The sequence below is a fragment of the Amblyomma maculatum genome, chromosome 4 (assembly GCF_055883805.1).
Source record: "Amblyomma maculatum isolate TAMU_Amacu chromosome 4, ASM5588380v1, whole genome shotgun sequence".
Classification (NCBI taxonomy): domain Eukaryota; kingdom Metazoa; phylum Arthropoda; class Arachnida; order Ixodida; family Ixodidae; genus Amblyomma; species Amblyomma maculatum.
Genome location: NC_139347.1, coordinates 50,502,568 through 50,514,467, shown reverse-complemented (window position 1 = coordinate 50,514,467; position 11,900 = coordinate 50,502,568).

Genomic DNA, 11,900 nt, shown 5'->3' with positions numbered 1-11,900 from the left:
TGCATCAATTGCTCTAAACCTGCTAATCCTGTGGTTTTTTGCAAAATTCCACGAATTCTGGTGACAAAATGCTATTCGAGCTGCCATTACTTCGAGCAACTAAGATATTGAACTTCGCCTTGTTTGCTTGCTCTTTACTGCATTTTGGTGGCTAATACGCAGCATAGCCGCCACATTGTCTCAGTCATTGGTTTTGTAGTCTGAAGCTGCATCTCTTAAGGTCTCCTGAGGCAAACAGGGAGGCAAGAGGAAATGAAGCAATAAAATGGAAGCAAGAACAGAAAAAAAAAAACCGCTCTCCAACTGAAACAGTATTGCGGGCAGGAAGTTTATTACTTCTGCTCCACTTGATCTGCCCCAAAGGTGTTCATGCCATGCACTCCCCGTCTCCTGTACTCCTCGGGTCGGTTTCATAACACGGCCTGGAAAATCAGTAGAGAAAAGTGCGGGCCCTCTCCCACTCGACGAATATGCCTTTTTTTCATGAACACACATTCGCAAAGTGAGGGGGTTCTGGTCAAGCACCATGGCTTCATCGATGCTACGTCTACTAAGTTATGGTGCCACTTGGAGGTTTGCAAAACAGCCGAGTCGTTGCCGCAACGGGAAAAAAAATAACCATCTCTCCGTTAGAACAGCAGTACCTTGCAGTGTAGGTTACAAAAGCATGCTACAGCTAGCAAGTGTTAACATCGAGCCATTGCTTTGTCTTGCTATTGCAACAGAACGGCATGTGCAGCTCTCGATCAGCTCACGCTGATAGATGTGTTAAGCCACTATGCTTAGCTCTACCAGTTATTTTGGTTCCTGATGTAAAAATTGCAAGTTTGAATGCAACCATGGCAGCCATAGTTTGATAGAGGCAAAATACAAAAAAATGCACGCATGTCTCACATGCATACAAGTGATAAAATTGCACTAATATTCACTGGAAATGTAATGATATCACTTTCAACCTGTTTTGACCACTAGTTTAAATGTTGGTTCCAATAACTTCATAAAAGTACCTGAAATGCTGAAATGTAGCATGTATCCCTCAGCCGTTTTGATATATAAGGAAGCCTTCCTTGGTATTGAAGGTCGCTTTAAGTATTATGAGACAGCTGACTGATGGAAAAGGCTAAAAGGCTGAAATATTTCAAATTAATTTTTTTTTGCAAAAATTGTCAGTGTTTAACTGCACGCCAGCTCCTGTAAAAGCACACAGAGTGCCAGGAAAGCCTATTAGCGATCGGTAAAAATTCACTGAATGGTTTGATTGATAGTACGGTAGCATACAGCATGCAAAAATTTGGTACATGCAGTAAAAGCTTGCTAATTCGGCTTTTAAGTGACCAGGGAAAATGTTTGAATTATCTGAAAGGTTGAATTATCGAATGGGCCTAAAAAGCTACCCAAAAGCATTTGCATTACAGTAATTTTATCTAATTAATGCCTACCCTTTTCACAGTGCAACACATTAGCAAGGGTCTCTTCGCAAATGGCCCTGTCACATTTAAGCGACGAGGCATCTTCAAAATATGTCCAGTGTGCTCATTGAGTGGAGGAAGCACGTGGGCACGGTAGAAACAAGTTCAGTTCAGTTCAGGCGTTCAGTCGTGTCCGACTCTTCGTGACCCTATGGACCATGTCACGCCACGCTTTCCGGTCTCTCACTATCTTCTTAACATCACATAGCTTCATCTGCAATGCCTCGAGAATGCCATCTAACCATCGCGTTCGCTGCCTACCCCTTCTCCGGCGACCCTCAACCTTTCCCAACATCAAATCTTTCTCCAGCGACTCCTCTCTTCTCATCAGATGGCCAAAGTAGCTGAGCTTTAGCTTTAGAATTTGACCCTCCAATGAGCAGTCAGGGTTTATGGTCGACAATATCGACTGATTTGATCTTCTGGCAGTCCAAGGAACTCTTAAGAGTCTTCACCAGCACCACAATTCAAACGCGTCAATTCTTCGGCGGTCAGCCTTTTTCACAGTCCAACTCTCGCATCCATACATCACAACTGGAAAGACCATAGCACGGGTTATACGGATCTTGGTTGGTAGACTAATGTCTCTGCTCTTTACTAAGCGGTCAAGGCTAACCATTGCTCTCTTTCCCAGAAGCAGGCGTCTCCTAATTTCATGGCTGCAGTCTCCTTCCGAGGTAATCTTGGCGCCCAAGAACAGAAAATCTATCACAGCTTCCACTTCTTGTCCATTGATGCTCCAGGACTTGATAGGGCAAGACGCCATGATCTTCGTCTTTTTAATGTTCAGTTTAAGCCCAAACTTCTCACTCTCTTCTTGTACGCGCATCACAAGTCTCTTGAGTTCCACTTCACTTTCTGCCATTAAAGTGGTATCATCCGCATATCTAAGGTTGTTGATACGTTTTCCAGCAATCTTCACTCCAGCTGAAGACTCGTCCAGACCGGCCTTCCTCATGATGCACTCTGCATATAGGTTAAATAGGCAGGGCGACAGTATGCAGCCTTGCCTCACTCCTTTCTCAATCGGAAACCAATCAGTAAGGCCATGCCCAGTTCTGACTGTGGCCTCTTGCCCTTCATAAAGGTTCCTGAGGAGACAGATGAGGTGAATTGGAACTCCCATCTCTTGGAGAGCTTGCCACAATCTGCTGTGATCTACGCAGTCAAACGCTTTCGCATAATCAATAAAGCAGAAGTAAATGGGTTTCTGGAACTCTTGCTTTTTCCATGATCCAGCGAAGGTTGGCAATTTGATCTCTAGTTCCTCTGCCCTTGCGAAACCCAGCTAGAACAATGTGATGCCATCTCAAAATAAAAAAAATCCGGTGACGGTTAAAGCATTGTCCAATATGGCATGACTGGTTGATGTGAACGCCAGGTGGAAATGGTGGGTTGGCTTGCATTTAAGAGAAGTGAAGCTGAACACTATGCTGCTGGGCTATTTCTGCTATGGGAGAGTACTGAGTACTGATCTTAAATGCCGGGCCTATCATAGCGCAAATGCTTGAGGTGCTTGGGCATTACTGTTCCTTGCAATTTTGCTTTGAGGAGGTTTATTTGGACAATCGCTGGCTTCACAGATCATACCTCGGTGCTGCTCTCTATCCAAATGAACCGGTGCAAGCCCATCAATTTCTCAATCAATGAGCATTCGGCGCCATAGACTTACTTGGGTGTCGGCTGGGACTGCACTTTTTGTTTGAATTACCAAAGTTTCTGAATTACTGAGGGTTGAATTAAATTTACTGTAGGTGTTACACTGTCCATTTGCTGGCCCTTAAAACTAGTGAGACAAATGTGTCCCACTATTGTGTAGAGGACTAGGGAAGAATTCCAGGTCATTTAAATCCCATGACCTCCACTGCAGCGTCTATCAAAGCCTGTCTGTTGGCTTAAGGCATTAAGCCTTGGCACAGTGTCTGCATGCATTCTGTATATTTACATAAATAGTGCTATCAAGAATGGCCGAGAAAAACTAGCAATGTGTGCATACAAGAAAAAGGTGCTTTTAGGAGGTTTGGTGAGGCTTATAAAATTTTATGCTTTAAAGAGAACTGTCATTGCTGTGCAGCCACTATAAATGGGGTTCACTACTTTCACAAATGGCTCATCTATACCCAGATTCTGCGATGCTTGCAACACTCAATGAGCAAGACTACTTTCTCAAAATAAACTGGGATGTGAATTTTTGAAATTTTGCATGAGAGCAGACAGTTACATTTAATAGGCCTGGCTAGGATGATTGACTTTAAGCTAAAAAGTAGGCTTATATTTTTATCCCTTCTCAGTGCAAAATATATTGCCATGCACAGTCCAATTTTTAGGCATAAAATTACACCTGTTGAAAATTTTGTTTGCTTACACCATGTAATTTCTGAGAAAATTATTTAATGTCGAAATTCTGTTCTGAGAAAATTTAAGCCTTTAAAAGCTCCCAGCTTTCCTTTGGACCTGACCAGAAAAAGTTAAAAAACGTAAAAAAAAAAAGGGAATGGTTTTTATACGTATATCTTCTGAATGCTTAAGTAATGCTGTCTCAAAGGTTGCAAAATTTAAATCTATTTTTTAGGAAAACTCTTGTCCCACCTTAAAAGGAATTTTGTAGAGCAAATGCCACTTAGCATACGTGCCTTGTACTATCCTGAAAAAGTTGGTAATAGGCAAATGATATATATATATATATATATATATATATATATATATATATATATATATATATTTAAAATTGCCATTCCCGAGCCTCGCTGCAACCACTGGTGATAGTTCTGCGCGCGAATTTCGCTTATCAGGCCCGATCGCCAGGCATCTTGCTCCTTTTCGCCTTCTTTACTGTTGACCCGTGTCGTGGGACCGAGCGGTAGAGAAAAAGTAAACAGCCGAACCAGATGGCTTGGTGACGCACCCATGGCAGTGTGGTATCGTTCTGCTGCCGGAGCGCAGACAGGTGTAGAACTTTTTATTTAAACCAGCGGATAAAGAAGTGGACAGCAGCCGGCTGTAAAACGGCACTGAACCGAAGGAGGAAGAAAAAAATTACCCACGATTACGCTACTTTCTAATGCGAAATTTGAGCGCAGCTCATCACCTGTTTCACCTTTTCGATAGATTGAGGCAAATATTTCGAGCAAGACACGTATGTACAATTATGTTTTTTTTATTTTTCACACGTATTTCTTCAAAAAACACTCCACTAAACAGTTTTTGGCTGTCATGAAATAAGCTTTGTGGTCGGAGAAATGAAGAGAGCAATTGAGTTATCGGGAGGTTGCGGGAAGCAGCGCGTGGGCCCATAGGAACGTTGCGCGACGAGCAGATGGCAGCGACTGACTGATGCCGCTGGCACCGCTAGCGAATGAGAACGGGATGCACGCTCCTTGATCCGCTGATAACGAGCCGCCGTTTCGGCAACCGGAGAGCACCCTTGCCGCCACGCAGGAAGAGGGTGGGACCCCTTCCTCCTCTTTCTGCATGGCGGCGACGGTGTTCTACGCAGTCAAGACCACCCGTTGGTGTTCTACGCACTCAAGTCCACGGGTGGTCTTGACTGCGTAGAACAAGCCCCGCCGGGGTAGTGCAGTGGTAAGACGCCCGACCACTGTGCCGGAGTACCCTGGTTCGAACTCGACCTCGGCGGCTGCGCCTCGAAGGAGGCGAGACGAAGAGGCGTCCGTGTGCTGTGCGATGTCAGCGCACGTTAAAGATCCCCAGGTGGTCGAAATTACTCCGTAGCCCTCGGTACCCGCCACCGGAGATACAAATTCGACGGTTATTCCGAAAATTCGGAGTCAAGCTTTACTTCAAGCGGCTGCACGCCGCTCCCAAGACAAAGCCCAGATGGCGGCGTTCGGCACCGCCCCGGCCGCCATTTCGTCGGTCGGAAACATGAACGCTCCCGCGACGCGCGCCGCGGGAAGCAAAGACAAGGCGCTCTCGAAGTGGAAGCCGCGTCCAATGCCCAAACCGGCTCCCGAAGACTACGTTATAGTCATAAAGCCCAGAGAAAGTGTTTCTCTTCACGAGGCGTTCACGGAAACTGGCTACGGCACTGCCATTTCGGCGTACCTCGGGCTGAAACGGGCCAGCGCCGTCTCCGTTCTACCCTAACGAGAACAAAACATCATCATTGTGCATACCCCGGACATCGAGGCGGCCGGCCTGCTCATCGGGGACTTCGCAGTAAACACCGAGAAGGGGTCGATCCCGCTTCGGGGTTACCTGAGACAAGACGGCGGCAACATATGCCACGGCGTGATCGTGGTGGACACCACAGAAACTCTCCAAGACCGAGTATGCTGGCGCGCCGGCACCATCCTGGAAATCCGGAAATTCGGAACATCCAACTAGGCACGCATCACTTTCGTGGGTAAAGAGAAGCCCCGTTACGTGCACTATGACAACATGGTCGTCTCTGTGCGAAACTATTACAAAACTATTCCTGCGTGCGGCCAGTGTGGGGCCGTCGGGCATCGCGCGGACGCATGTCCAAACTTGCAGTCTGACACCTCTGCGGATTCCAAGCTCCGCTAGTGGAGGGGGTGCGGGCTCCTCACAAATGTGTTCCGCGGTGTTCTGTGTGCGGTGGCTCCCATGTCACCAACTCTCGCGACTGTGCGGCAAAATTCCGCACACCCAAGATAAAAAAGAAAAAAATGGCGCCCAAGAAGAAACGCCGCCATGTTGGGCCTCCCGGCGATCAGCCTCGCCAGGAAATCAACATCGAGAACCCACCTACAGGAGGTGCTGAAAAACGACCATCGAAGGTGTCGCCACCACACGGCGGACTGGCGAAACAAACGACGGAAACGCGCGGGGATACCAGGACCTGGGTCAACGCAGTCAAAAACAGACACCAGGTGAGCGGTTCGGGTGGGGCTGCTTCTCTCTCCCCCCTTTCCACTCCCTCCCCAAGCGCGCGTAGCGCCGAACAAGATCAAATAGCAGCACTCAGGACCCAAAACGAGATGCTGCTTAAGAAAATTAACGAATTGGAATCCAAAATTAACCATGTTCTCCGCCCTCGCCTCCCGCGGCTGAGGTAATGGAGAGTGAGCTCGTGGTGCCAAAGGCGGTAACAAGCTTGGAGGCAGCATTCGAGGCCCGATTCGGGGCCACGGAGGCACGATTCATTGCCATAGAAAATCAAATTTCAGTGATGGTCAACGCCATCTCCAAATTGCAAGAGACAATCCCCGCGATGATTGCCAAACAAATTGCGCATTCCTTACGCTCCTCGCGCAGGCCCGGCGGTCCCTTACCCGGCCGTCCTAACAAAACTTCTAGACGCACCCCTGAGGTAGACGATGACGACAACTGCTCGCTCTCCGGTATGGAGGATGCCCCCCTTCCCGCGAGTGTTGGCTCCGGAGCAGCGTCAATACAACCCCTCCTCAGCCTAAATGACCATGGCGAGCAGCCCTAAGATCAGGCGCTCCCCAAGAACCAGTTCGGCCACCCCCGTCCAAATTGTCCAATGAAACTGTCGGGGCTTCCGTTCCCGCGCAAAGAGGGCGGATCTCCGACTTTACCTTTCAACTTTCAACTCTCTTCCCGCGGTGGTTGCCCTCCAGGAGCCAGGGAGTGGCGTCACCCTCACAAATTACATCACCTTTCAGCAGGACCCCTCTTCCTGCGTCTGCGTGCATAAAAATTATACGGCTACTCTAGTTGACTTAGAACTTGACACTGAATATTCCTACGTGATGGTGACACTTCTTCCGCTCAAGAAACAAGATGCGCCACTCCACGTACTCAACATCTACTGCTCCCTCAGACTCAAAAATGTAACGTTCGCAGCACTCTTTAGCCGCGCTCCAAAGGCTGCGGGCAGGGACTCCTTGGTGATTGTGGGTGATTTCAACGCCCACAGTACACTCTGGGGATACGTGCGTGAAGAGAAGCGGGGACGCAAGCTAGCGGAACTCGCGTCCACGCTGGGCCTGACTCTTCACACTGACCCTGCATATCCAACGCGGATGGGTAATTCAGTGACCCAGGATACATGCCCGGATCTCACCTTTACCAAAAACATTGTACACGCAGAATGGATCAACACCGAGGAAACCCTCGGTAGTGACCACTGCCTTATCAATACCACTGTAAGAACTAAACCATTGGCAAGACCCCACGCACAAGCTCGGCTACCCGACTGGAATAAGTTTCGGCAAAGCTACATCAATTCGGCCTCTATCCACGAACAAGGATACCACGCGTGGGCACAAGGATTGGTTACACATCTTCGTTCGGTGGAAACACAAATTCAGCTCTCGGAGGCCACTCCAGAGGTGGACAACTACCTTCTGCACCTTTGGAAAGCGCGGCACAGCCTCGTCCGCAGATGGCGCCGCCCAAAACATAACAGAAAGCTCAAAATTCGTATCGCCGAGCTCACTCAGCGAGCGGCAGAGTACGCGGCCCAACTCGCCGACTCAAACTGGGTAGACCGCTGCAACACGGCGGCCAGACAAATGTCGAGCCGGAGCACGTGGCGCCTTTTCCGTGCCCTAATTGACCCGACTCAAACCCGCGCCGAGACACAAAAACATCTCCAACGAGCTATTCATAGCTTCGATGGAAATACATCAAAATTAGCATGCAAACTGCGCGACCAGTATCTTTGCACTAAGCAGGACCCCGGAGGACCCGCGTACTCGTATGCAGGTTCAGAGAACGCGGATCTGGATCAACCGTTCCAGTTGCATGACCTGAAGGCGGCCCTGGCTAAAATGAAACGAGGAACGGCACCGGGCCGGGACAAGATAACTGAAACTGCTTGCCAATCTTCCCGACCCCGCCTACGAAACCCTCCTCGCTTTCATCAACTCGATCTGGCTTGGTGAGGTACCTCTACCAATTGAATGGAAGACCGCCCTGGTAACTTTCATTCCGAAAGCCGGCAAAGCCATAAACACAGACAACCTCCGCCCCATCTCCCTCACGTCTTGTGCGGGAAAGCTGATGGAGACCATGGTGCGGGACAGGCTGTCTGGGTTTCTGGAAAATAAAAATACATTCGCAGACACCATGTTCGGTTTCCGCCCGCAAAGGTCCGCTCAGGATGTTCTGCTTCAACTCGACCGAGAAATTCTCAACCCTGTCGAATATCCCTTCAACGATAAGGCAGTACTCGCCCTTGACTTGAAGGGGGCTTTCGACAATGTCACACACGAAATCATACTGCAACATCTCTCCCAGACGAACTGTGGACATAACACATTTCAGTACATCAAGCAATTTCTCTCAGATCGGCAATCTTTTATCCGAATACAAGACGAAGAACACGGTCCATATAATCTGGGAACGAGAGGCACCCCACAGGGCGCGGTCCTCTCGCCATTACTTTTCAATCTGGCCATGATGAAACTCCCGGCTCTGTTGGCGACGGTCGAAGGCATCCAGCACGCGCTGTACGCCGACGACATAACCATCTGGGCCAAACACGGATCGGTTGGAGACATTGAGGCTAACCTGCAGCAAGCGGCGCAGATCGTAGACGCTTACGCCCGCCGCTGCGGCCTTCAATGCTCACCGTCCAAATCCGAATTTGTGCACATTCGCCCGTCGCCTAAGTGCACCACAAAAATGGAACTATCCCTGGCCAGCGGTCCAATGCCCGAACACGATGAGATTAGAGTACTTGGTCTCCTTATCCACAAACATCGACGGGCTGATACAACACAGCAAAACTGCGCAAGGTGGGGGACCAGGTGGGCCGGATGGTGCGCCGGGTTTCCAACAAACGCGGGGGGTTACGGTGCACAGACGCTTTGCGGCTGGCGCATGCATTCGTAACCAGTCGAGTACTCTACTCGACTCCTTACCTCCACCTGCGCAGATTTGATGAGAACGCTCTCGAAGTGATTCTCAGAAAGATGTACAAGCGTGCCCTCGATCTCCCGATCAACACATCCAACCAGCGTCTTATGGGTCTGGGGATGATAAACACATTCGCGGAGCTCCGAGAGGCGCACTTGACTAATCAATACACAAGACTTTCAAAAACGCCGTCGGGACGCCGCCTATTAGCCCGACTACACATCCACCACCCAACATTTACGGAAGAGCGCGTACGCATTCCTGAAATCTGGAGATACGCCCTGCACGTACGCCCTCTTCCGGCCAACATGACACGTGACGACCACAGTGGCAGGCGCCTTGCGCGGGCGGAGGCACTGGCCCGTCACTATGGGAACAAACACGGAATTTTCTACGTGGACGCCTCCGGCCCTCACCATGGGGGGTGGTACACAACCGCAGTCGTCCATCAAAAAATCACGGTGAATGGCCTAACGTTCCGAGCTCAAGACATAACACATGCGGAAGAAGCTGCCATCGCGTTAGCCGCCGCAGACAAGGACTCACGAGTCATCATCACCGACTCGAGAGGGGCCTGCAGAAATATTAAACAGGGGTACATTCCTCTCTTTGCGCACCGCATCCTTCAAAACAGTGACTGCCTCGGGGCCCCCGCGTCTCGAACGATTGTATGGGCTCCAGCTCACATGGGCCTCGAAGGCAATGAAACGGCCGACGCCGCCGCCCGCGCGCTCACTCTCCGGGCAACGCCTTCAGACCCTTATGATACGGATCTCGAACCCAATCCGGCTCTCACTTTTCGAGAAATTATTGAATTTTTTCAATTCGGCCATGCAATTTATCCTAAGCCTTGTAAGGGTCTTACAAAGGTGGAGGAACGCACACTCCGCCTTTACACCAAAACACTGCTGTGCCCGGCAGTTTTAAAACACTTTGATCCTGCTTGTACAGGAAAGTGCCCGCACTGTGCGGAGAAGTCTTCGGACATCTTCCATATGGTGTGGGCATGTCAGTCAACCCCGAACCTCACCCCCAAACCCAACCCCACCCGGGAGGACTGGGAGGCAGCCCTGCTCGGCTGCTCCGATCTGGCAAGCCAGAAGGCCCTGGTTCACCGAGCCCGAGCCGCAGCGGTCGCCAATGGGCTTCTGTAATGAGGAGCCCACCTAGTGTTTGCGTGAGGTTGCTCCGACTACCTCAAGCCTCCTCCGAATAAAGGTTTTACACACACACACACACACACCCTCCGCTACGGCTCCTCTTTCTCTCTGCACTTTCACTCCCACCTTCCTTCCTTCCCTTACGGCTCGGTTAGGGTGTCCACAGAAAACAAGTGGACACCCTAACCCCCCATTTTTTTTGTGTGTGTGCGCTTGCGTTTTGTATTAATTGCCTATGAATTGCTTGCTGAAAAGTATTTTTCTCCGTGCCTGTTGATTCTTTTTGCTTGTCTGTTTTAGTTGTTTTTTTTTGTATGTGTGTGTGTGAGTGTTTGTATGCGCTCATTACGGCTGCCTGACCAAGTTTATTCTGTACTGGACCGTCTACTAGCCCCTCGGCTATCGGTCCAAATATTCTTTATGTATTTCGTTTCCTACAAATAAAAATCACTTTGATTGATTGATTGATTGATTGATTGATGTCAGCGCACCTCGGCGGCTGCGTTTCGATGGAGGCGAAACGAAGAGGCGTCCGTGTGCACTGCGATGTCAGTGTTGATCCCCAGGTGGTCGAAATTACTCCGTAGCCCTTCACTACGGCTCGTCTTTCTACTTTCACTTCCACCTTCCTCCCCTTCGGCGTGGTTGAGGTGTCCACAGAATACGTGAGGCAGTTACCGCGCCTTTCCCTTCCTATAAATCGATCAAAGATCCCCAGGTGGTCAAACTTTACTCCGAAGACCTCCACTACGACTCCTCTTTCTCTCTTTCCACTTTCACTCCCACCATCCCTTCCCTTACGGCGCGGTTCAGGTGTCCACAGAAGCAAGTGTGACAGATAATGCGCCTGTCTCTGTCAGCCACCGAATTTTATCTGTTATAGGCTGTCATTGCACTCGACACTGCTTCTTTAGTGGACGACGGCTGTTGTTGTGGCGCGTCTTTCCCTCCCTCTTATTTTTCCTCTTTTCTCTATTTTCTCTTCTGTCCGCATGAGGCAGGAGTAATTTCGACCACATGGGGATCTTTAACATGCTGTGCGATGTCAGCGCACGTTAAATATCCCCAGGTGGTCGAAGCCCTCCACTACGGCTCCCCTTTCTCTCTTTCCACTTTCACTCCCTTCCCTTACGGCGCGGTTCAGGTGTCCACAGAGCAAGTGTGACAGATACTGCGCCTTTCCCTTCCTGTGAACCAATTAGGCAGCGAGGGCCCTGCCGGGGTGGTGCAGTTGTAAGACGCTCGACTACTGTGCCGGAGTACCCGGGCTCGAACCCGACCTCGGCGGCTGCGTTTCGATGGAGGCGAAACGAAGAGGCATCCGTGTGCTGTGCGATGTCAGCGCTCGTTAAAGATTCCCAGGTGATCGAAATTACTCAGCAGCCCTCCACTACGGCTCTTCTTTCTCTCTCCACTCTCACTCCCTCCTTCCTCCCTTCCCTTATGGCGTGGTTAA